This window comes from Mixophyes fleayi, chromosome 5, assembly GCF_038048845.1.
Source record: "Mixophyes fleayi isolate aMixFle1 chromosome 5, aMixFle1.hap1, whole genome shotgun sequence".
In the NCBI taxonomy this organism is placed as follows: Eukaryota; Metazoa; Chordata; class Amphibia; order Anura; family Limnodynastidae; genus Mixophyes; species Mixophyes fleayi.
In genome coordinates, this window is record NC_134406.1 from 145,194,279 (window position 1) to 145,218,607 (window position 24,329).

At 39.6% G+C, this 24,329-nt stretch overlaps 1 protein-coding gene across 1 annotated transcript in view; it reads left to right on the top strand.

Annotated features, from left to right (window-relative positions):
- The first annotated feature begins 8,467 nt into the window (after window positions 1-8,467).
- Window positions 8,468-24,329, top strand: part of SLC6A3 (solute carrier family 6 member 3) — a 108,771-nt gene continuing 92,909 nt past the window's right edge. Inside the window, exon 1 of the mRNA XM_075211306.1 lies at window positions 8,468-8,640. The gene's annotated coding sequence lies outside the window, so the exon portion shown is untranslated. The remainder of the gene's footprint in view (window positions 8,641-24,329) is intronic.

Below are 24,329 nucleotides of genomic sequence, written 5' to 3' on the forward strand. Positions count from 1 at the left end.
TAGATGTAAGAGAAAAGCTGGAATATACTCCTGATTTATATTAAACTGGGAAGAACAAGACCAGCAGATGGCACTACATAGCTTATGCAGCTGTCTGTTCTTTCTGCATGCAAGAGAAAGCATGTATAATGCCCCTGTATCATGGGTCAACAGGCAACAAACACTTAGATCAAAACACTACAGTATAGCTGAAAAATGTGCATTAAAACTGTATGCTTACACAGAAATACATGTATCATCCACACCTTGCGATTATCCGCAAGCGTTCAGTCAAATCCTACGTGGACAATGTCATATAATCCATAGTGTGAAGAAGGGAAACCAGTGAACTTTCCAATTCAAGTTAAAGTACATATCTACTGTATATTACGCTATGTTCCAAGGTAGAATTGTAGATGAGAATAACCTGCACTGTATATACTGTGTGTGTGTATATGTATGTATGTGTGTGTGTGTGTGTATATATATATATATATATATATATATATATATATAATATATATATACAATTAACTTATGGCAAGTACAATCTTGGAGCTGCCTGGGGCAAGTGGGCGTCACGGGGGTGAGGCCAAGATGACGCTATTTTTTGGAGACCCGTCCCCATGACGTCATGACGCAAACGCGTCATTTTACAGCGGGGGGCAGGCCAAATGCTGCGATTCCCGGTGAATCGCAGCATTTTGGAAGTAATTCTGCCCACTTCACAGATGTGGGAGATTGCCATACTCTCCCGGGAGTCCCTGAGACTCACCTGAAATGCGGGAGTCTCCCAGACATTCCGGGAGAGATGGCAAGTATGATATATATTACCTATACATGCATTTGATATTTTATGTGTATGGTGTCTGGTCATTTTGCACACCCATCTAGTTAAACAATAAATAATTGAACTTGTTTCTTGATGTGTAGCCCCTTATCTCTGTGTTCTGTGTGTGTATGACTGTCTGGTTCCCTGGATTCTCTACCTCACTCACAGTTTACCAATAGATAACAGGGAGTCATTTATATAGTGGAAACAATGTGGAAGTGTAGCATATATATTTTTCAGACAAAATTGTGCATATTTTGCTGCACATCATGTACATCTATCTACGCAACACTGTTCCTTATTTTCATGTTCTATTTCAGCTGACAAATGCACATTTCTGAACAAATAAATTAGGTCACCGCAAAGTCCTGTTCCAAAAGTTCCTATTCTTTTTGGAGAGGCTTATTTGAATATTTAAATAATTAATAGACATGGTTTGGCAAATTGCAGGCTCATTTGGAGGGAGACACGTATGCGCCTTTGGTGAACTTAGGAAAAGACGTATGCAATAAAAAGCGCATTCAAAAAGAATAGTACTTGAAACAAGCTTAGAAGATGCAAACTTTGGGAGTATGTGCAAGTACTCATTGCAAAAATGGCATTATCCTATTTGACCACAATATAATAATTTAATATAAAAATTGTTTAATACATTATTATATGGGGTGCAAATTCCATAATCAGGTCAGATACATAAGGGAGAATAATGTCTTCTTGTTAAGTCGCATTCATCATATTAAAAAATATAAAAAACATCATCTCCACATCCCTTTAAAATTAAGTGGGAGTTGTCTTTCCTGAAGCAGTCAGTGTTAAAATAAGTAAACGTACATATAATTAGTGTAATATAGTCGCAATGCTACTTTTTTTAGTGCTAGAAAGGTCATTCTGAAATCAGCCAATCTGAAGTAGCTACATAGTACTCCTGATAGTCATCATCTTCATCATCATACTTAAACTAACTCTCCATTATTCACAAGAAATATGCCTACTAAACGGCATATCTGCATATACGTTCATGTCTGATTGAGTCACAATTCAGAACACGCTGTCACTGTACTCAGTCTACACTTGCTTGCCCCTACTCTCCTCTGTGCCATCTCTCAACGCAGTGGGAAAATGTATATCTTATGCAAAAAATCAAATTGTCACTTCTGAAAGAGCCCATTAGGCCACTGTGCATAACAGCATGAAACGTAAATGCTTAGGGTGGTGTCAGGCAGGGCGATTTTTAAAAAAAACAAGAATGGTGAATGCTGTAATCACTTTTGTTCTGTTTTCCTGATCCCTAGTCTAATTAAAACCCTTATCTGGTTCCTAGTCTAATATTCAGAGCTTTCATTGGTGTGCAGTCTAATTTGCAGAGTTGAATCTAGAGCCCAAACTAATATATAAAGCCATCTCTGGTACTCAACTAAACCTAAAATTCATTACCTTCTTTAGTGTTCAATCAAATATTCAGAACATAATATCGTGCCCAGTCTAATTTACAGAGCCTTACATGATGCCCAGCATAATATGGAGAGCATTATCTGATAGCCTTATCTGATGTGCAGTCTGATACACAAAGCCTTATCTGATGCCCAATTTAATATGCAGAGCCTTATGGGGTGTCCAATTTAAAATGCTGATACATGCATTGTGCCCACTTTAATATGTGGAGACTTGTTTGATGCCTTGCCTAATTTTCAGAACCTTCACGGATGCCAAATCTAATGTGTATAGCATTATCTAGTGCCTACTATAATGTGCAGCGCCTTATCTACTGCCCACTGTAGAGTGCAGAGCATTATCTAGTGCCCAGTATAATGTGCAGAGCATTATCTAGTGCCCACTATAATGTGCAGAGCCTTATCTACTGCCCAGTGTAGAGTGCAGAGAATTATCTAGTGCCCATTATACTGTGCAGAGCATTATCTAGTGCCCATTATAATGTGCAGAGCCTTATCTAGTGCCCAGTGTAATGTGCAGAGCCTTATCTACTGCCCAGTGTAGAGTGCAGAGCATTATCTAGTGCCCAATATAATGTGCAGAGCATTATCTAGTGCCCATTATAATGTGCAGAGCATTATCTAGTGCCCATTGTAATGTGCAGAGCCTAATCTAGTGCCCAGTGTAATATGCAGAGCATTATTTAATGCCCAGTATAATGTTCAGAGCCTTATATGGTTCCCAGTGTAATGTGCAGAGCCTTATCTGATGTCCTGTGCAATATACAGAGCCTTATCTGGTTCTTATCTGTACAAATGTGATAAAGCCCTATCAGTACTCTGCCACTGACTCGGAAGTAGTGGGAGGCATACAAGCATAGGATCCAAAAGTGCTAGAGACAAATATAAATTTATTGTGAGGACTTATAAATAAAACCCCATAACTCATAATGAAACAAAACACATGCACATAAAAAAAACAAGCCCTAGATTGGCTAACATAAAACAACAATTGGCTTTCTCGTAATTTCTATAAATTAATCAGTAAATAGTTTTCTTTACAATTTTATCAAAAGTAAAAACTTGTAAAGTACCTACTAGGCAAAGCAATATTTTGAATTATCGCTGTTTTTTGTATAGGGAGGAAGAGGAAATTTTAAACCAACTTTCTCTTCCCACAAGATAATGGAACTTCCTCTAAAAAAATGTTATCCATTAAGGTGGGGACCTTACTTTTTAAACAATAAACATCCCACAACTATTTCAGTTTAATTTTTTTATTTTTTAAACTCAAACTCACATTAAATAAACAATTTGTAAACAGTAAACTTCTGGTTTTGTCATCCCAGTCGTGTTACAACTTCTGGAGTACCTGTATCTATCCTGATTTGCGCTGGCAGACCAGAGGCAGGAAGTCTAACGGATTCCTCGGTGTTCATCAAGAACCGCTGCAAGGCAGGATGGACTTAGCTGCCGGGAACCCGCAGGTTGCAGCGCTCAGTACTACCTCAGGATGTAACACAAGGTCCGAGTCAAAGGAGGAGGTCTTGAGTAAAATGAAGAAACCACTGCAAGACTGGGAGAAGGAAGGTGGCTGCAGGATAAGCGGCAGTACCAACGTGGTGCAGATACCCTAGAGGCGGGTAGAGTATAGTCAGGCAAGCTGGGAACTGGTGCACGGATATCAGGCAGAGAATAGTCAGACAGGCCGGGAACTGGTACACGGATATCAGGCAGAGAGTAGTCAGACAAGCAGAAGAACTGGTACACAGTTCTAGCAAATAGATACACTAGGAGATTCCACAGACTTGGTCAGACAGGCTAAATTGGTACACTAGGAGATCCAAGGATAATGCAGCAATAGAGAATGACAGGGGTGTCAGAGGCACAGCAAACTAGTTGCACTGACATCGAGCAAGTGTCAGTGTAGGGTTATATAGGGGAAGTTTTGAAACGCCCCCCCCAGTGACAAAGTCATGTGACCTGCATCAGGAAAGCCGATCGCAGCACTCAGAGACCAGCGTTTGAGAGAGTGACAGATGAGTGCCCAATCAGCACGGTCTGACCCTCACTACCCGGAAGTGTCATGTGCGGCACAGTGAAGTCGGCGTTGGAGCGTGGAAAGCTAAGATTTGTAACAAGCAGTTACCTAGGCAATGGTCGAGATGCTCTTCATTTAACATTGTGCGTTTAACCAGGTGTGCAGTCGGGCACGTGCGCACTTATCTAATATTAATAAAGCAGCCCCTGGGGCTAATCCAGACATGCCTGACCTTGATTGCTGATTGAATGCAGTGAGTATATAAGGGCTTAGCCTCCCTGCCTGTTATAGCGTCCATGTGCTACACATGTGTTGACCAGCACTATCCTGTTCCTGTTCTGTGAATGCACTGCTTGACCTGATTTCTGTTGTAACCTTTGGCTTTGACTCTGGCCTTGCTTGTACATTGATGCCCCTGACCTCTGCCTGTTTTCTGGATTATCCTTGTCTGCAACCTGCCACAATCTTTTGGCCTGTTTCTCGACCTTCCCTGCTCGATACTGACCCACAGCCTCTGGCCTGTTTCTGATACCTGTCTCCAGTATTCTAGTTACCTCCACCCGGCGCTGTAGTATAGATAAGCATTGATGAGTTTTTACTACCTAAGAGCCTAAGTCCTGGGAACATCTGAGTACCTCCGAAAAACATCAGTTCTACAGGAAAGGTGGCTGCTAAAAGTGAAGACCACTATTAGTTCTAAAAGCTTATCTAATAGCCGCAGTCCTAACAGTTATTTAATTTACAGTTGTATATATCTATCAATAAATGATTCCGTTCTACTGTCCACTTTACCTTATTAATTTTCACATATAATTCTACATATGTTTTTAAATTATTAATATTATTTTTTTTTTTATCTCACACAAAATGTGTATTACCTGCTTTTTTAGGTTTTATATTTATATAATGACTTTTAGACAGTGAGTTTTGAATGGTCCTCAGAGTTTTTGTCTCAGATGCATTCCCCTCTTAACAAATGTGTCAGGTGCCGTCTCCGCACGTCCATTTGGTGCCAGGGATGGCCACCTTTCCCTGCTGCATTGTCGCATCTGGTTGCCTAGCAATGGGACACTTCTTCCTGTTCTGGCCCAGCGAACGCATGTGCAGAACATGCGTGTCTCCGGTGCTAGGCAACAGGACAGTATTGCCTCCTCCTGTCGGCAGTCAGCTGTTTCATAACTGCCGATTTCCACTGCCACCAATCAGAAGGCCTTACATGCTATTTAAGGGACACTCTGGCACCTTTAGGGTGTCAGAGTATCAAAGTCTTCTTATGCGCTTCTACCTGTTTCCCTGCATCCTGTCTGATCTATGGGCTACTGACCTGGCATTACCTGACCCTGCTTTTGGATTCCCCTTTGGCTTGTGCATATTCTCTGGTTTGACTCCTGGCTTCCTGACTTCGCACCGCCTGATTCTGGATGGCACGACTATCCCTGTTCACCTACTGCTTCACTAGTGGCTAACTTGGGGGGCCATGACCTGCGCGTCTCCTGCAGCAAGCTCCAAACCTCCTCCTGGGGATCCCTTGTGAAGCCCAGAGGCATGAGGCAAAGGCCTCCTAGTTTAGCCGTGTTAAATCCAGCAAGTAGCCTTCAGTTCAAGCAGATCTGTAATAGTATACTCTGTTCATGACATCTGAAGGTACATTTGAACCCTCGGCTCAAGAGCTATTACTTCACCTGACTCACCATATTGAACAACAGGAGTCCAAACAGGCCCAACTACTTCAATGCATTCTGGGAGTTGTCTCCCGCTTGGACCCTCTTCAAGCCTCCTTGACCGTCTCTCGGTCTGTGACTGTCACCACCTCCGGGATGATTCTACCCGCTTCGGCTCCCGCTGTAGTCTACACAACTAAACAGCTTAATATTCCTCCACCACAGAAATTTGACGGATATCCTAAGTAGTGCCGGGGATTTCTGAATGAATGTGCGATTCAGTTTATATGTAGCCCAGGATCATTTCCTTTCGAGGAAACCACGGTTGCATTCATTATATCTCTTTCTCTATTTGTCCATGGAAATTTCTTTCCCTAAAAATGTGGCTATTTTTATATTGACCTATGACAAAATAAAATTTTTCTTTTTCTGCCTGTGAGATTCAATTCTTACCATCTACAAATTATTCTCTGACTTTATAAGTTAATATTTTTTGGCAGGAGTTTTTAAAATCCAAACATGTATTATGTAGTCAAATTCAGTAAATGTGATATTATGGAAAGTGTACTGCTCCAAAATACGCTATAACACGCTTCCAAGCACCACATAGTTGTGTATCTGAAGACTATTTGAACGTGTTGACAACCAGCAGGCTGTAAGAACAGTAATGATGACACAGAAATAAAAGACATCCACTCCTATCCTAACCTCTGCCAGCTTGTCCTTCACCTTGTACTCAAAGTTGCAAGTTATCAGAATGAAAAGCCTGATTTAAATGTTCATTTGAAGTTGTAATAGATAACTATTGTATACACACACAACAAACATACAGCCTCCTATTGGCACACTATATGAAGATATATAAAATCTATAGAATAATGTATGCTAACAATGTGATGAGCTGGGCAACTCCCACTGTATACAAATCTATTGTAGTATAGAGTACTCTGCTTCGCTGTACTATGAAAATGGCAAAAGTTGCTAAATTAATTTATCAGTATACGTGCCCGTTTCACTTGTTCTCGCATTAATCTTACTCCCTTTACATTGAACCATAATCTGATCACCCAAAGAATCCACAAAATAATTTCAGTCCTTTTCCAATGTCCCCAATCCATTAAATAGCAAAATATTATATTATCATCTCAAGGATAAAGAGCATCAATTACTATGGCTGCCTACATATATTCAATCAACGGTGAATACATATACCAACCATACAGTCATCTTGATGCTCTCTAATTACCAAATGTCAAAATGTCATGGGTGAACAATGGAACTTTAAAGGAGCAATTCCATACTTATGTTTTTCTATTGCCCTATCAAAATTGTTATATATTACCTACACACCTATAGTATACAAGTATTATATGTATGGAACCTTCCAAGAACATAACTAGAAATTTGTGGGGCCCACTACAAAAGTTTGAAGAGGCTCACAAGGTCTCTAAGGGGAAGCTATCTACCATACCTTGCCAAGCTATCCACCAGCCTCCTCTCTGCGTCATTCTGATCTTCTTGCTCAGAGATGAGATGAAGGGAACATCCCCAGCATCATCAGAGCTCCCTTCTCAGCAGAATTTCATTTTGATATACCTGCAACCCTAGTTATGCTCATGGATCTTGCCCTAATGTAACTGCACACTACATTGTTTTGTAAATATGCACTTTACATAAAGAGTGACTGTTTTAGTTTTACTATTTTCAGCATCCTCAACATGACATGTTGGTACTACAGATACATGTTTTCTCCTCAAACACACTAGCCAGTTGGTAGAAAGAAAACATGTTACCTTTTTAATGAAAGGGGACCATGTACCCGTCTATTGTTTTGCTATATAAATATAGTAGGTATATGTATTTTATTCTGTGTGTGTATATGCATACACAAGACGTGAGCTTAAGTAACATCTTAGAGGGGATCCTAATGATTAAAATACTTTGTACCTTCCTTTAGCCTGAATATGTCACTTGTGATTTTGCTGCCTATGATGTAGTCTTGTCATTTCCCAAATCACCTCAACAGGCAAGCATTACAATAAAGACATCTGTAGGGTATGCAAAAATACAGTCAATAAGCAGCTAAACTACATGTATAACATGCAAGCAAACACTTACGGGCCATCTCATTTTACATTTGACAGTAGGATTTTCCCTAGCACTTAATAATGCTTTGAGAAAAATAATAAACTAGCTATATCCAACCAATGACAATAGCAAAATATGTAATGTCTTGAATAACATTATAGTACAGCATTACAAACTATTATTTTTTTATGTTTTTATTGGAGGGAAATGGTAAATGGCGCTAACAACCTTAAGGGGGAATATTTAGCAGTTTCCTATTTGTGGGAAGGAATAAAACAGAGAGGGCATAGGTTGGTTGTTGTTAATACAGGGTTGAGCTGAAGAGTCATTGAAAAGATGAGCAGATGAGGGAGGGCTATTGCCTATTATCTTCTAGCAGCTCATCACGGGCAACTGCCTATGCAGCAGATCCTCACACCATTCAGTCTGACTCCTGTAGAGATCAAGGCACATCCTGAACCTCAACAACTAACAAGGAGAATTGGGGACTCAGAATATAAGAAGACCATAAACAGAGAACAATTCTTACCTAACTTTTATGTCTGAGAGTTGGCCTACAGAGAAGTATTTTACATTTTAATCACACTCAATGTTATAAATTTATGCAAAGTAAGTAACGCTTTTTCTTGACGCTTTTGTTTGCTAATGTTAAAATGATGCATGATGATATAATACGGTAAAGTAGCAGTTGTCATCACTACATTATTGCTACCATTTTTACTCTGATTTATTTTTTACAAGTATCTCATATTAAAAATATGTACATGTATAGAATATGCAATAAGAACAAAGGTCTGTGTGTGTGTGTGTGTGTATATGTATGTGTGTGTATATATAATATATATATATATATATATATATATATATATATATATATATAAAATTATACACAAACTGCCCCTTGCTCTATTACAATACACACAGACACACACACACAGACACACACACACACACACACACACATATATGTGTATATATATATATATATATATATATATATATATATATAATCTGTGTGTGTGTGTGTGTCTGTGTGTATTGCAATAGAGCAGAGGGCGATTTGTATCTATCTATTTTCAAAGCTAATATTGGGGTTGTAATAACAGAGTAAACTAATATGTGTTTAGTGTGAACTACAGTACCATATTTTCGATTATATCCTGTGTCTCATAAGGCACTTTGACAAATTTACTTTTTTTGTTACAAAAGTAAAAGAAAGTGGCATTAAATAGATCTAAACTTGTCACATATGTCGATTGCATCAATTGAATCACAACAAAACAATACGCATTCAAAAGACCAGTTCTAAAAGGTATCTTAGCACTATAGCATTATGATTTCACTATGTAAAACTTTTTATTCTTGGTTAATTGTCAAAAATGAGTTATTTTATAGAGACAATGAGTGAAACATTGAATTTTAATATTTTATATAACAAGTAGACTTACTATTAATGTGATAAATATATTAACAGTCATACAGACAGATCTATTTATCTACAGTAGCTATTGTTCAAGTCCGACTAATCACTGCAGGTGGTTATTGCTACGGGCCGGGGTTTCTTCAATCCCATGTTATCACAGTGAGCAGCGAGCGATTGCAAGCTTGTGCCCGATAGCACTAATAACAGTTATAGACTCCAACTTTTAACCTGATTGATTTACAAAATGTCAGCCTGGCATTTACATTTTTATACTCAATTGTTTCTTCTATCTTTTAATTTCTATTTTCTGCTTATAGTGAAATATGAATGTTTGTGGCTTTAAAACGTTACTCTTTAATAATGCACATAGACAGATAAATTGGAATAAATAGTTATCAATATTATCGCTACTCAAAATATATATTTTTTATTTTATGTAATTGCATAACAGATCAATCACTACATTATTATGTAATTATTTTGGGAGCATGGTGTAAAAGGACATGTTCAATTGTTACCTAATCCCATTTATGAATTGTACTTACATCGATACGCACTCCGGATGATGGTGGATAGTTTCTAACAATCCCATTGCTGCCGTGAGGACAGAGTCATCCTCTGTCAGCCGGGAGGTGCTGCTGGTCGCTGTTCATTCATGGATGGTGCTGAAGCTTCTTTTCATTCAGGGTTAATAGTTAAATAGCAATCGGGAACCAGTCTACACTACACAATATTAGCAATGAAACTTTTTTTTTTTGTACAGGCATATAATTGTCCTGTTGGCCACGGTCCTAGTTCCGCTAGACAGTTTTCCGATTGTGATTATACCACAACGGTGTACATTCTGTTGGTACAGCCACAGTCACTGTTAGATTAACACGTTCCCTGTGTTTTGTAGAAGAGACCGGTAATAGAACCTTGAACATGAACTCATTCACTCCAGTATGGTACAGAAAAATACCTCACACAAATAAATTTGAATCGAATGGATTCAACTTTATTTGCCCACAAACTCCCCTATGTTATCATCATTAATAACGATTTTCTGTTTACATTGTTATTTTGCTTTTGTAAGCTAATTATATAAATAGTGTAAACATGTAGTATATGATACTTAGGTAAATGTTAACACCATTATATCATAATAAACTGTACATCAACCAGGTTGGGATGCATTTCACATAAATTTGTGACTCTCTCGTTGTCCACCTTTTCACAAACCAAGAAATGCCCCCAAAATGCACCTTCCTCACCTTATATCTAATTTTATTAACCTCACTCTGCAAAATAAAACATTTTTCACCGCTTTGCAAAACTAGGCAATGCCTGTGCACCTACTTCATACATTGCAAGGAATGCCCTTGCTTCACCCAATAACTCCCACTGTCAATGAAAAATTCATACACAAACATCACAATCTTGTTCTGCACAACCATGCACCATTGTAAATCTAGGAGAACCAGGGCGAATTGAGATGAATGGTGCCATGAAAGGGGATTTTGCAATGCACCCCTTTCATTATGTGCTTCATAAATGATGTCCTTTGTGGGCTGGGCAATAGAATCACAGAAATAAAGACTTCAATTTAAGTGCTATCAGGGATGGTGAAACCTGCCCTGAACATGTGCTAAATGTAATAATACATAATAGTTAAACCAGTATATCCCAGCTAATAAAAATTATGATAATAAAAATAATAATAATTATGATAATAATAATAATTATTTCCCTTCCCATTTTCTTGAAATGAGATCATATGGCCTTAACATTTACCAAATACACTTTGTACAAGACATAGCAGGCAGCAACATGAGGGATCAATAAATCTCAAATTCACTTTCCAGGCCCTCAAAAAGAAATTGACTGCCATGAATGTAAAAGCTAGTGACATTATTTGCTGAGGGAAAAACTATATATATCCACAGCGGTTTGGAGAAAGATTTCAATAAACTATGTCCAAACCCTACAGCTCAAGGGTTTGTACTAGAATAAAAATCAAATCATGTGTAAATTAATTTAAGAGCTTGTCCCTTTGCCATGTACTATATCTGGTTGTTGCCATTTGTTTGAGAGGAAGAACAGAGACTTTGTTGCACAACCAAATCTAAGCAGGTCATTTAAACCTGTCTAGACTTTGGGGTGCGGTGAATTCTGCACCCCAAAGATATGTCACATACAATCAGTTGCCAAATTCACTACACACTAGTGACTTGGTTTGCTTGTAATAGAGGTGTGCAACTAATGTTAATGTGCTACAATCAAACATTTAAGCAACACCATTACCGCTGGCTGTGATCATGTAATGATGGCAGTCTCCCACAAAAGCTCTATTTTGGGGGGGGGGGGGTCTCACCATATCGTTATCGGGTTAGGATTTTTTAGCTGCTTTTTTGGGTATGGTTACACTTTTGAAATAAATAAAAAAAGTGAAATAGTTGAGTCCTAATGCCAACAAGATGGGCATTACTGGTTTTCATATATGCATAAACCCAACTTATTTTTGTATAACAGAAGATATATATATATATATATAGCGACACAGGCACTTGTCAGATGACAGACATGAATGACGGTGCCTTTATTGTACACATCACCAATAATACACAGCACACACTCGTCAGGATGACACCAGGAGATTCTGGCTCTGGCAAGACATAGATCTCCTGTCTAATCACAACTAGCTCGGCATTGGTCGCACAACACAATACAAACAGTACAAGTTTAAATACGATCAACCCCTCCCCTTAGTCTAATTACCCCATTAGACCCTTGTCTTCCACCTGTGCATGTTCCACCTAGGAGTCTCACTCTGTGAGAATGTAATCCTATCTGCCACCTTTTCCTGCAGATTATAAATCAAACCCTTACAATTCCTCTTGAAATATGGCAGCCTAACCCTCTCTTTGACAGTATTTATATAGAGAGAGAGAGAGAAAGAAAGAAAGAGAGAGAGCGAGAGAGATTTGGGGCTCACATTTGAACCAGTTTGGGAGGGAATATCATTGATCAACACTGCAAAAAATAAATAAACTATAAACACTTAAAAATAATTCTTTCTCTGCCCCCTTCTGCAGAGCTTAAGGTGCTCACTTTGCTTCAAGGCAGAAAATCATCTCTATATTTACAATGTACAATATATTCTGATAAGCAGATTTGTTTAGGTTGGTCTGGAATAACAGTTTCACTACTAATTCATTTTTAAGGACCTAGAAACCTAAAACTAACTTAATTAAAAGAGTGACCAATAACTGTTACAAATACGTATGTAAAATGTAATAAATATATCTGAGTAATATTAGTAGCTTTCTCATGTAAGAAAACTTATGTTTTGAAATATTTAAGTTTAGTGATCCTTTAAGTTCTGTTTCCTTCCAGTTCTTTGACGATTATGTTCCCCAGCATCCAGTAGGTGCTAAATAATGAAAACATTAACTATTTATGCAGTGCTGTGCCTGTTTTACATTGATTGGCATGCAAAAATGTTATGTTTTTTTGTTACTGTTTTGCTCAAGATTCTATTTTAATGGCCTAAAAGCGAGTGAGTGTTTGCATTTCTCATTTCTCCTGAGTCTAATAACATATCATAAATAAAGAGGTGGCAGTGATTAGTACTAATACTTTCAAGCATGTCTTTTATTCTTTCTAAGTGCAATCTATAAAAGAAGCATGCGAATATGTGCAGATCACCCAACTGAATGGAACAAAACATGATACTTATTACCTGTTGATTTAATTTCCTAGATGCCACCCATAGCTGCCATCACTAATGGGTAATCTTGGGTCAGTCTGAAGGGTACACATAAGAAAAAGATTCACACACCGGAAGTATATAAACTCAGATCCTCACTGTCTCTGGAGTTTACTGACCATTCCCAAGCAAAACAAACAACATATTGGGAGAAACACAGAGTGCATCACCTAGTAATACAATACAAAGTGCAAGGAACTCCATTGTAGCCATCACTAATGGGCTAGTACCCAAGCAGTTAATTAGCTTACTTCCATTTTTCTCACTATACATTGCTAATGCATAGGTTAGAGCTATCTCTCTGGCAATCGAAATAGTCTTTTAATTTTTCTAATTGTTTTAGTCCTGTCCAGTTATATAGTAAGGGCTCCTTCTAAGTCCAGAGAGTGTAAGATCTGTTTCTTGGAATTGGGTCAAAAAGAAGGAAGGATCATCTACTGATTGTTTTGGAATTTAGAAATTAGGAAGCAATTGAGGTTTGGTTCTTAGGAACACACAGTCCTGAAAAATGTTCATGTAGGGTTTCTGACCATAATATGCACAGTTCACCTATACTTCTGTAAGACATAATTGTTACCAGAAAAATACTTTCAGAGTTGCCCAGCTTAGGAATTTCCTGAAGAGGAACAAAGCTCTCTTCTATTAAGGCCTGAAGGATTAAATTTAAGCCCCATAGAGCTATGAAATGCTTTAGCTGAGGTAGAGATGAGCGGTTAGGTTTATGTGACACCTGATGAAAATCGACATTGGGGATCCGAGTGAAACCAAGTCATGACTTGGTTTCTCCTGCCAAACTTGTATCTCAAAATGAGATGAAACTTGATCCTTTTGTATATTTAGTCCTCTCTCGTTTTCTTCAGTGCCATTTTAGAACAGACAGGGTGTAGGGTGGAGGTTAGCTGCCGTGCTCGGCTCACAAAATAGCATTCAGGGTGAACGAGGGACAGATGAAAGCAATAGAATCTTGTCATTATTGTAAAGCAGTTCTGTAGAGAATAGCCAGCTACAATTTTTGCTGATCAATTGCTTTTAATTTCAATCTGAAATAGACTTTAAACTGACTAGTGACTACTGGTTGTTGTTTATGCATTGCATATATATATATATATATATATATATATATATATATATATAAAATAATACTAGACATTATATACACACTGAGTTAGATGGATATTATTCTGAACTAACTAATATATTTCTTGTTGGACAAAAACTGTGTGCTTCTGCTGTCTGACTATTAGCATTACTATTAACAGGGTGTTTGCGTGTGATATTCAGTTGCACACCCCAAAAAAAGGCAATATATTATTTTATTGTAATCTTTTCTATTTTTCAATACTTGTTCATTTTGAAAGGGTCATTATGTGAAATCTATATTTAAAAAAGGGTGTTTGTGTGTGAGGGTTTTTTCTGGGCATGTTCGACATTCAGCGACCACATGTAGAACAATGCAGTGCTGCAAAAAAATATATCATCTGCCATTCCACCAACTGAAGCAAGCCCATTAGATAAATGAAACAGCAAAAAAAAAATAGTGTAAGGTGCAAGAGATAAAAATGGTGAAGCACTATGCACGCACTAAATTTAGAACATTACACAGCATACATCATGAAGAGTGAAGAGGCAGTAAGATTCAGATGTCATTAGTCGAACAGAAGTATCAGTAGATATTTAAACAAGTAGAACCCAATTGTAAAGACCTACCTAATTTGCTCTTGTCATATAAATAAATGAAGATGATGAGAGATGAACTGGCCTGCACCGACACTACAAAATTCAAAGATTAGGCACACAATATATTGCCAGAACATTCATCAGTAACCAAGAGCAGGGCTTTCCTTACCTTGCCACTATATTATTATTATTATCCTTAACTTATAAGGCACAACAAAGGGTCCACAGCGCCATACATTACATATACAGAAAACAGAGACCCAAGACAGAACACAATACAGAAAGAACAAAAATATATACAAACACAGGTAACAAGGTAAAGCAAATCAATTTATTTCCTGGACAGTTAGTGAAAGGGATGGTAGAAATCAGTGATAAGTAGGCCGAAGCTAAAAAAAAACAGGGCTAGCGAAGCCGGCCAAGAGGTACAGAGGGTGATGGAATAGTAGAACGAGCACACAAGGAAAGAGGGCCCTGCTCCTGAGAGCTTACACCCTAAAGGAAAGGGGGAGACACAAATAGGGGGGTACTAACTGGGGGAGAGATCCAGAACACGGGAGTTAGGAGGAGAGCTGATAGACTTGAACATAGAAATGAATCTTAAGGGCACACTTGAAACCTTTGACAGTAGATGCTAACCTGATGGAACGTGGAAGATCGTTCCACAGCAGGGGAGCAGCCCAGGCAAAGTCCTGAAGACGAGAGTGAGAAGAGGTGATCAGTGAAGTAGTGAGGCAGTGGTCACAGGCAGAGCGGAAGGGGCGGGTAGGAGTGTAGGTAGAGATGAGATTGGAGATGCAAGGAGGGGAAGATTGTTTAAGAGCTTTAAAGGTGAGGGTGAGGAGTTTAAATTTATTTCTGTAGGGCATGGGGAGCCAATGTAGTGACTGTTGGAGGGAGACTGCAGAGACAGCGGCGGGAGAGAAAAATGAGGCGGGGAGCAGCATTGAGGATTGACTTAAGACGGTCAAGGTGAGAGTGAGGTAGGCCAGAGAGAAGGAGGTTACAGTAGTCAATGCGAGAGATTACAAGCAGTGAACAAGGGTTTTCGTAGCTTCTGTGGTGAGAAAGGGGCGTATCTTGGATATATTCCGAAGGTGGAAGCAGCAGGATTTTGAGAGGGACAGAATGTGAGGCTTGAAAGAGAGGGAGGAATCAAGGATCGGACTTGAGGGACAGACACGAGGGTAGTGTTATTAACAGAAATAGAGAGGGAGGGAGGTGGGAGAGTCCTGGAAGGGGGGAAGACTATAAGCTCAGTCTTGGAAATATTGAGTTTAAAGAAACATCGGGACATCCAAGATGAGATGGTCGAGAGACAGCAGGAGATACGAGACAGAATAGAAGGGGAGAGGTCAGGGGATGAAAGATAAATTTGGGTATCATCAGCATAGAGGTGGTACTAAAGGTCAAAGGAGCGGATGAGGACACCAAGGGAGGAGGTGTAGAGGGAGAAAAGCAGGGGGCCAAGAACAGAGCCTTGAGGAACGTCAACAGGTAGGGGAAGAGGGGGTGTAGAATCATGTGTAGAGACTGAGAAGGAACAATTGGTGAGGTAAGAGGAAAACCAGGAGAGGACAGTGTTACATAGGCCTATAGATTTGAGAGTTTGCAAAAGGAATGCGTGGTCAATAGTATCGAAGGCAGCAGAGAGGTCAAGAAGGATAAGAAGGGAGTAGTTTTTTGGGATTTAGCGAAGAGTAGGTCATTAGTGACCTTAGTGAGGGCAGTTTCAGTGCAGTGCAGGGGGCGAAAACCGGATTGTAGCGGGTCAAGGAGTGAGTGAGAGGAGAGAAATGAGGTGAGACGGTTGTAGACAACCCGTTCAAGAAGTATATAGTTTAAAGTTTAGTGAGATCCCAAACAGCGCTTCACTTTTATCAGCTGCCCGCTGGAATTCAAAGGGAATATACACAAAATTCCCAACAAGTAATAATGTCAACAATAATATATAGAAAACCTACAGGCGCTAATACATATTCTTTATAAAGTGTAGAATGGAAGAATACTTAAATCATATGATGGTAATCCTCCAATTCTTATTTCTCCCAGATTGTTCATATGTTCATAGAACAAAGAACCCGTTAAAGAAGTTTGGAGGAGGCTGTTAGCTAGTGAGAAGTCTTCTAAATGAGGATTCTTATAAGTGTATTAACTAATTTAGTTAGTACAGTAAGAGATATACAAGAGATATTCTACATCTGAATATTAGAGTATTCTAATCTCTCCACTCTCTCATCAACAGGTAATTATCTCATTCAACCACTGCTCAAGCTATCTGTAAAAGATCAATTGTGCAGATTTTAGTTATATGGTAAATATCACATTCAGCCACTGCTCAAGCTATCTGTAAAAGATCAATTGTGCAGATTTTAGTTATATGGTAAATATCTCATTCAGCCACTACTTAAGCTATCTCTAAAAGATCAATTGTGCAGATTTTAGTTATACGGTAAATATCTTATTCAGCCACTGCTCAAACTATCTGTAAAAGATCAATTGAGCAGATTTTAGTTATACAGTAAATATCTCATTCAGCCACTGCTCAAGGTATCTGTAAAAGATCAATTCTGCAGATTTTAGTTATAGGGTAAATATCTCATTCAGCCACTGCTCAAGCTATCTGTAAAAGATCAATTGTGCAGATTTTAGTTATATGGTAAATATCTCATTCAGCCACTGCTCAAGCTATCTGTAAAAGATCAATTGAGCAGATTTTAGTTATACGGTAAATATCTCATTCAGCCACTGCTCAAGCTATCTGTAAAAGATCAATGAAGATGCTTAGAGATGAAGGTGGCCTGCAGCCATACAAAAATCCTTCTAAGACTACTCATACAATACAATACATTGCCAGAGTATTCATCGGGTGCCAAGAGCAGGGTTTTCCTGAAAATAATTCCCAGAGGTAAGTTTCTTCCAACCCCAGGGTAAAGAGGACTGCCCAAGACTTGCAACAGAGGCGGTCCCCAAGAAGGGGTGTACTCACTCTGACACCAGGGCAACCGGGATGCCTCATACTGCTGCTGCATCCCAGCTAGTAACAGCCAGCAGGGGCATGCAGCTGTAATTAATCTATTGCTGCCTTCTGAGTGGACATAGGGGGTGTGCTCTTGGCCCCATTTCTCCTATCTCCATGCTAACGGTTTTGCTTATAAGCACAAAAGTTAATAGGAAGCTGTAACATCGTAACGGATTATATCCTGGGACCAGTGTTGTAATGACAATTTGATTTTCCACTATTTAGTCTTACTATTAGTTGTTAGCTTACTCTCATTGCTCTCTCTGCCACCATTTTTGTTTAAATAAAAACTGTGACCCTTTGACAAATTTACACTGGTGTCTGTGTGGTTATTTATTCATTCAATTACAGTAATAGTAAGTCTGAAAATGCAAAGGAGGTTTTTGTGCAATGAGAGGGAGATATCAACACTATGCATTATATTATTTTTTTAATTGAATCAAAGAAAGCAAATGCAATGATGGCAAAGTTACAAAATCCTTCATTAAGACAGTTCGCAGCTGACTTTGTGAAAATTGCAAGGGATCATTGGAAAATAGACTGGAAATGACTGGAAATAAATGTTAGTGCAATACATGGTTATATAAGATCAAAAACACCTCAAAATGACATTTTCTTATCTATTTTTCACAATTTTTAATTTAATCCAGATCCAAAACTAAAACAAAAACCAAAATCTTTTGTGCTTTTTTTTTTTCCGCAAAACTGGTAGCAAAGCTGAAACCCAAACACAGTATAGAACTGACACCGGTTTCGAAACCGAAACACGAGGGTCAACACACAGCTTTAATCTGGGGTTTGATGCTTTGAATTCCTGTAAGAGACTTGCTTTGAATGTATCCTCTGCCAGTTAAACTTCCAGCAAGGAATTTAGTGTACTGTACTGTAAGGGTTCCCATGGCCAGTCCTTCATCTAAGCCATCCAGCCATCATTTCGGAATTATGGGCAGTGTTTGGATCTTCACACTTTTGAATGCACCAGAATAAGAATTTCTTCAAAATTCTGTTGTTGCATACTGAGATGCTTTACTTCGGGGCCTCTGTATTAATGACCTTTTCAGAAAATCTTTTTTTTTTTTTATTACAGAGTGTCAACCTTTTAATCGCCATACCTTCTAATTCTTAGAGTCGTGTTTATTATTTTAATGATTCCATCAACCATGTCCGTCTTAAAACACCTTTCTTCTGACTTCCCACTAGCCCAATTGTTCCCTCAGAGAGGCAGTGGAGTGTTTTTACCTGAAGCTCCATTCACCAGGATCCTCCAGGTCTATGTTCAATTGAGATCTGGGGGTAAATGTATCTCCCTGTGTCTGCATGGGTTTCCTCTGGGTACCACACTCCATAAATAACATACAAGTAGGTTAATTGGCTGCTAATAAATTGACCTTAGTCTCATACGGTCTATTTGTGTGTATGTATGTTAGGGAATTTAGACTGTAAGCTCCTATGGAGCAGAGACTGTTGTGAGTAATATCTCTGTACAGTGCTGCAGAATAAGTGGAACTTTGTATAAAGCTGTGATTTTGCAACCTCTCCCGAGATTGCTGTGAAAATCACCAAAGTCAACATGCTGCTTTGGATAGGCGAGATTAGCAAAAAAATCAGCTTTCCACTGCTGGCCAATGTTAACATACAGGAGGCACAATACAAGTATTAAATATGAGGGTAATCATGATTTCTTGTTTAGAGGGGCAAAAATTATTTCTAATTATCTTACGGGGGCCAAATTATTTTATGAATAAATTAGTGGGCTAAATTTCGGTAAGGATTATATGTATGGATATTTTTTTTATTCTTTTTGAACTATATGTTTATTAGATGCATGTAGTACATACAAAAATCACAGTATCAATTTTATGATTTACAATGGTGTAAAGGAATGAAAAATATCAATTTAAGCATAGGAAACTTATTTACATAGATAAGTTAAGCTATCATGAAAGATTGAAAATTATTGTCACAGTTGAGTCAAACTTTCATGGAAAAGTGAGTCCAATAGCCCACGTATTATAGATATCAATGTGATCATAAAATAATCCAATAAACAATACTCCTCAATCTACATGTTATCACTCCTACATCTCCCACAGCTGGAGGCAAATGGCAGATTTCTACACACATGATCCCCTTAACAAAGGATCTATTATAAAAGAATAGACGGGTCTTCTGCTAGTTCACTCAGGCTATACCAAGAAGTAGACTTAAGACACTCATGAAGCTGTTTCCTTGTGTTTAATGGATATAACTTGAATATAACTTTCCCATGTTGAGAAAAAGCTTTCCACTTTTACCTCCTTAGTGACACTTCCACCCATTCCATTCTAAAGAAGAAAAAAAAGCTTTTCTTTAAACAATTTTACAGGGGGAGAAGTTCTGTGTATCCAGGTGTGTAATATAGTTTTACGTGCTGCTGCACTAATAATTACTAACAATTTTCTGCTACCCATAGTAATTTTCTGATTCTTGGGGAGGATACCAAATATAGCCCACTCGGGAGTGAACGGGATATAATGATCCAAATCTCTTAATGCTATAGTTCAGACTTGTAGCCAAAAACTCCTGACCAGAGGGCATAGGTTTTTTTATTTTATTATATGGATTTTGGAATGTCAAAATGCCAGGTTAATACATATGACGGCTTTGCACATAAAATCGACAGTGATCTCAAGCAGTTTGCAGCGATTTGAAATCACTGAAAATAAATCGCAGTTTTGTACATTTAACCCCTAGAGTGCTTTAACAAGTAATCTTTTGTTAACACTATTTTACATCCACTTGACAAGAACTGTATACTGATCTGGTGGTGAGATGTATACCCTTTTATAGTTCTGCTTGCAATTGTTGCAGATGATCACTTTAAATTCCAAAGGGAGCAATCAATCACAAATGCCTGAGGCACTGTTTTTATCTCTTCATTTCCAATGTTACAGGTTCTCACATGGAACTAAAGCTGGGTACACACTGAAGAATTGTTCAGACCGACGTGCTATCTCAAACTATTGTACCTACGACTGAAGGTCTGATCAGTCTGACGATTCATCCATACACACTGACACGATTTACCTTCAGTAAATACCTTAATTTACCTTACCTTTTGTGCTCTTCATCTGGTCCTTTGTCTGGTTCTCTAGTCCGGAGAATGACAGCACAATATTCATTCATTCACTACTGTCACATTGTCACACTGATTAAAACTGCCTTGTTATAGCTATCCACATGTCCTAACGAATTTCGTTAGCTTCTGTGGCTCTGAAACGAAATATTCTGTCTCAGAACGAACAAATGAATTATTCCTTCTACAGCGCTCTCTACATTTATTCACTCTGACATTCAGTGCTAACATTGGCTGAAAAGAGCCTGACTCTGTAAACTCTATGGAGATCGTCAGCATGAGTGCATACACACTGCATGATCGTTGGGTGATTGGTCGGAAAAAATTGAACGGTACAACCAACCATATGAGGCGATAATCCTCTATTTGGGCAGACTTTCGACCATCGTGTCACTACACACACTGACCCGACTTTCGAACGAGTGGTCGTATGTCGGCTGGTTGAGCCGATTATTGGACAAAAACCCTGTAGTGTGTACCCAGCTTAACAGAAAGACAAGAGCAAAATAATCCTAAGCCTAATTAGTTCGATAAATAGTATCTGTCTGCTAGCTAACCTTACTGGAGTGGTGCATTGCTTTTTTGGGTGTAGCACCTGTGTCACTTTCAAAGTTGCTTGTGTGTGCAGTAGTCCGCTCCTGCGTCCTGCAGCATCCACATATTTTCTGATTTAGAATCTTACTGCCAGTGTGCTGACATATCATCATGTCTGTGCCTGCTGCCTATTTTGGGGCATCTGCTACCTGATGGATGTGGCATCCAAGTCTTCAGCCTTACCCTTACCCATGCTCATCCAGGGCTGTGTGGCTATAAGCACACTTGAGGAGAAACTGCACCATATATCCAGACAGGTATCCATGAGGAGACTTTTGGATGGAACAGAAGTTACAGGGAAATAACCTAGTTAGGGACCTATCTTCAGCTTTGATAGGAAAAAAACTTGTGGAATGGATTAGCGGACCTTATATAATTTCTTTGTGACTCTTTCTTCTTTCCTTTTTACCCTTCAGATTGACACAGGCTTAACACTTGAAATTGACAGATTAGAGTTAGTTAATATATAAATTAAGGCGGGGGGCGTGGCTTGGACGCCATCTCGTGCAGTCGCATGGTATGTGAGCTCCCGCAAACCGGTGGCCAAATTCATACTCCCCGGGCTTCCCCCTGCTTTAATCACCCTCTTGGTGACTTCCACCTGGTCCCCATACTCCCGGGACACTTCTGTGCCATCTTCTGGCCACGGACGTCCGCGAGCAGCAGCTAGAGGCGGAATCGCTAGCCAGTACCAGCTTGCCGCAACTCCTGGGGTCCCTGCACCCCCCCCGGATCAGCGATTACCTTGTCAGCATCCTCCGTTGCCCATCTGCCGTGCCGCCGACTCTCCCGCTGATCTCCGTGGGTGGAGGAACTCTGCCTTGAGCCGCGCTGTGTTCCCACGCAGCCCTGACGCCAGCCTGCTGTGTACTGGGGTGGGAGCCCAGCTGATCATCCCCTGAGAGATCCCTGGTGGATGCGCCCTCGTGGGCGACCCCCCCCTCGAGTCCTCCTTCAGCAGCGACAGACCGGAAGTTAAGGCCACCATTATCTCCTTCTCTTCCGACTAGCTTGGAGCAGAGCCTTCTGGGAGGTGAAGGTAAGGAGGATCATATATATGAAGCTCGTTTTCAGTGAATCTTAGGCGCCATCTTGTGGTGAAAAGCCCAAACTACAAGTGTTATTATTATTATTATTCAGCAAATCCCTGAGATTTCACTTCTAGTTGAACCAGCATCACTGAAGGCAACCTGGTTTCCCATCATTTCAAGCAGTACACCCTGCTGGAAACCCTTGGTCCTTTCCTATTTCTGAACCTCCTGATATCCCATCTCGTTGAGGTCAACCAGGAACTCATCTTTCTCTACAAGCTCCCTCATGCCAATGTAGCCCTGACTATGGCCGACTAGCGAGCGCCCCCCTGGGGAGGGGACTCGGCTGTCTCCTGATCAGTACCACCCACATGGGTATCCACCTGTACTCGGGGATGTCGATGTATATATAGTCTTTGTATAAATGGGGAGAGACAAAAAAACTCCTGCTCAAAAAGCACCGAAGAAAACTAGAGATTCTACACCTCGTGGTGCTTTTCAACAACTCTTCACTTCCAACGCCTCTTCAACACCCCCACAAACAACACCTCAAACACCCTCATGGGATCCTGCAGATTCTCCTCAATCTACTTCGTCGGTATCTTCTACCATCATGTCAGAGAAAGGAGACTTAGGGGAGATTTTAACCCATCTGAAATCTCTTCCAACTAAAACAGACTTTCAAGCCCTAGAGTCCCGGATTCAAGAGGCCCTGCAATCACAAATTGCTTCAATCAAGTCGGATCTCTCTCAGATGGCTGAAAAGATTGTTTCCATAGAGGACCACTCAGAAACGGTTGATACACGAATTGACAACCTCCAGAGTATGGTCACTCAACAATTCGGTGAATTTCGTAGAAGATTAGATGACCTCGACAATAGAGGCCGTCGCAACAATTTGAGAATAAGAGGCGTCCCAGAAGATATCCCCCCTCTTGGGATTACGGATGCTCTCACCAAAATATTTAATGAGCTTTTGGAAGCAGACCCAGACAATCAAATTATCTTTGATAGAGCTCACAGAGCGTTACGCCCTAAGAGTTCTCAGGTTGACAACCCACGTGATATCATTTGCAGGTTGCACTACTTTTCAGTCAAAGAAGCTATCCTCAGGAAAGCAAGAGGTGTGTCTAGTATAGACTTCAACGGTCACGAAATCCAAATATTTCAGGACTTGTCCTGGTATACATTGCAACAAAGACGGGCTTTAAAACCCCTTACTGATGAACTTAAACAACGTTCCATCCGGTTCCGATGGGGATTCCCGTTGAGTATCCAGGTTAACCACGAGGGGAAAACGGTGACCCTCCATAGCCACTCGGATGTTGGATCTTTCTGTGAAAACCTGAATCTGCCTAAAATCCAGATTCCTGATTGGGACAATCTAGGGATGGCGCAAATCCTCCTCCATGCCTCCAATGGAGGAGGCTGGCAGAAGGTCTCAAGGAATAACAGAAGATCTCACCCAATGGTTCCAGTTGGTTCTCGGAGGGGGACTTGACATCGAAGTTGTGTTTGTTTAAGTTACCTTGTCTATTTACCACTTCTACTGGTCCCAGTCTTGGATCATTGATCCTGACTGGGATTCTATAGTTGCATACCTCCCACATAGGTTGTTAGTTGCCTCTATATTATTAGCAATGTTCAATAATAAGTTTTCTGTTTATCGTTCTCCCCCCATTGATCTT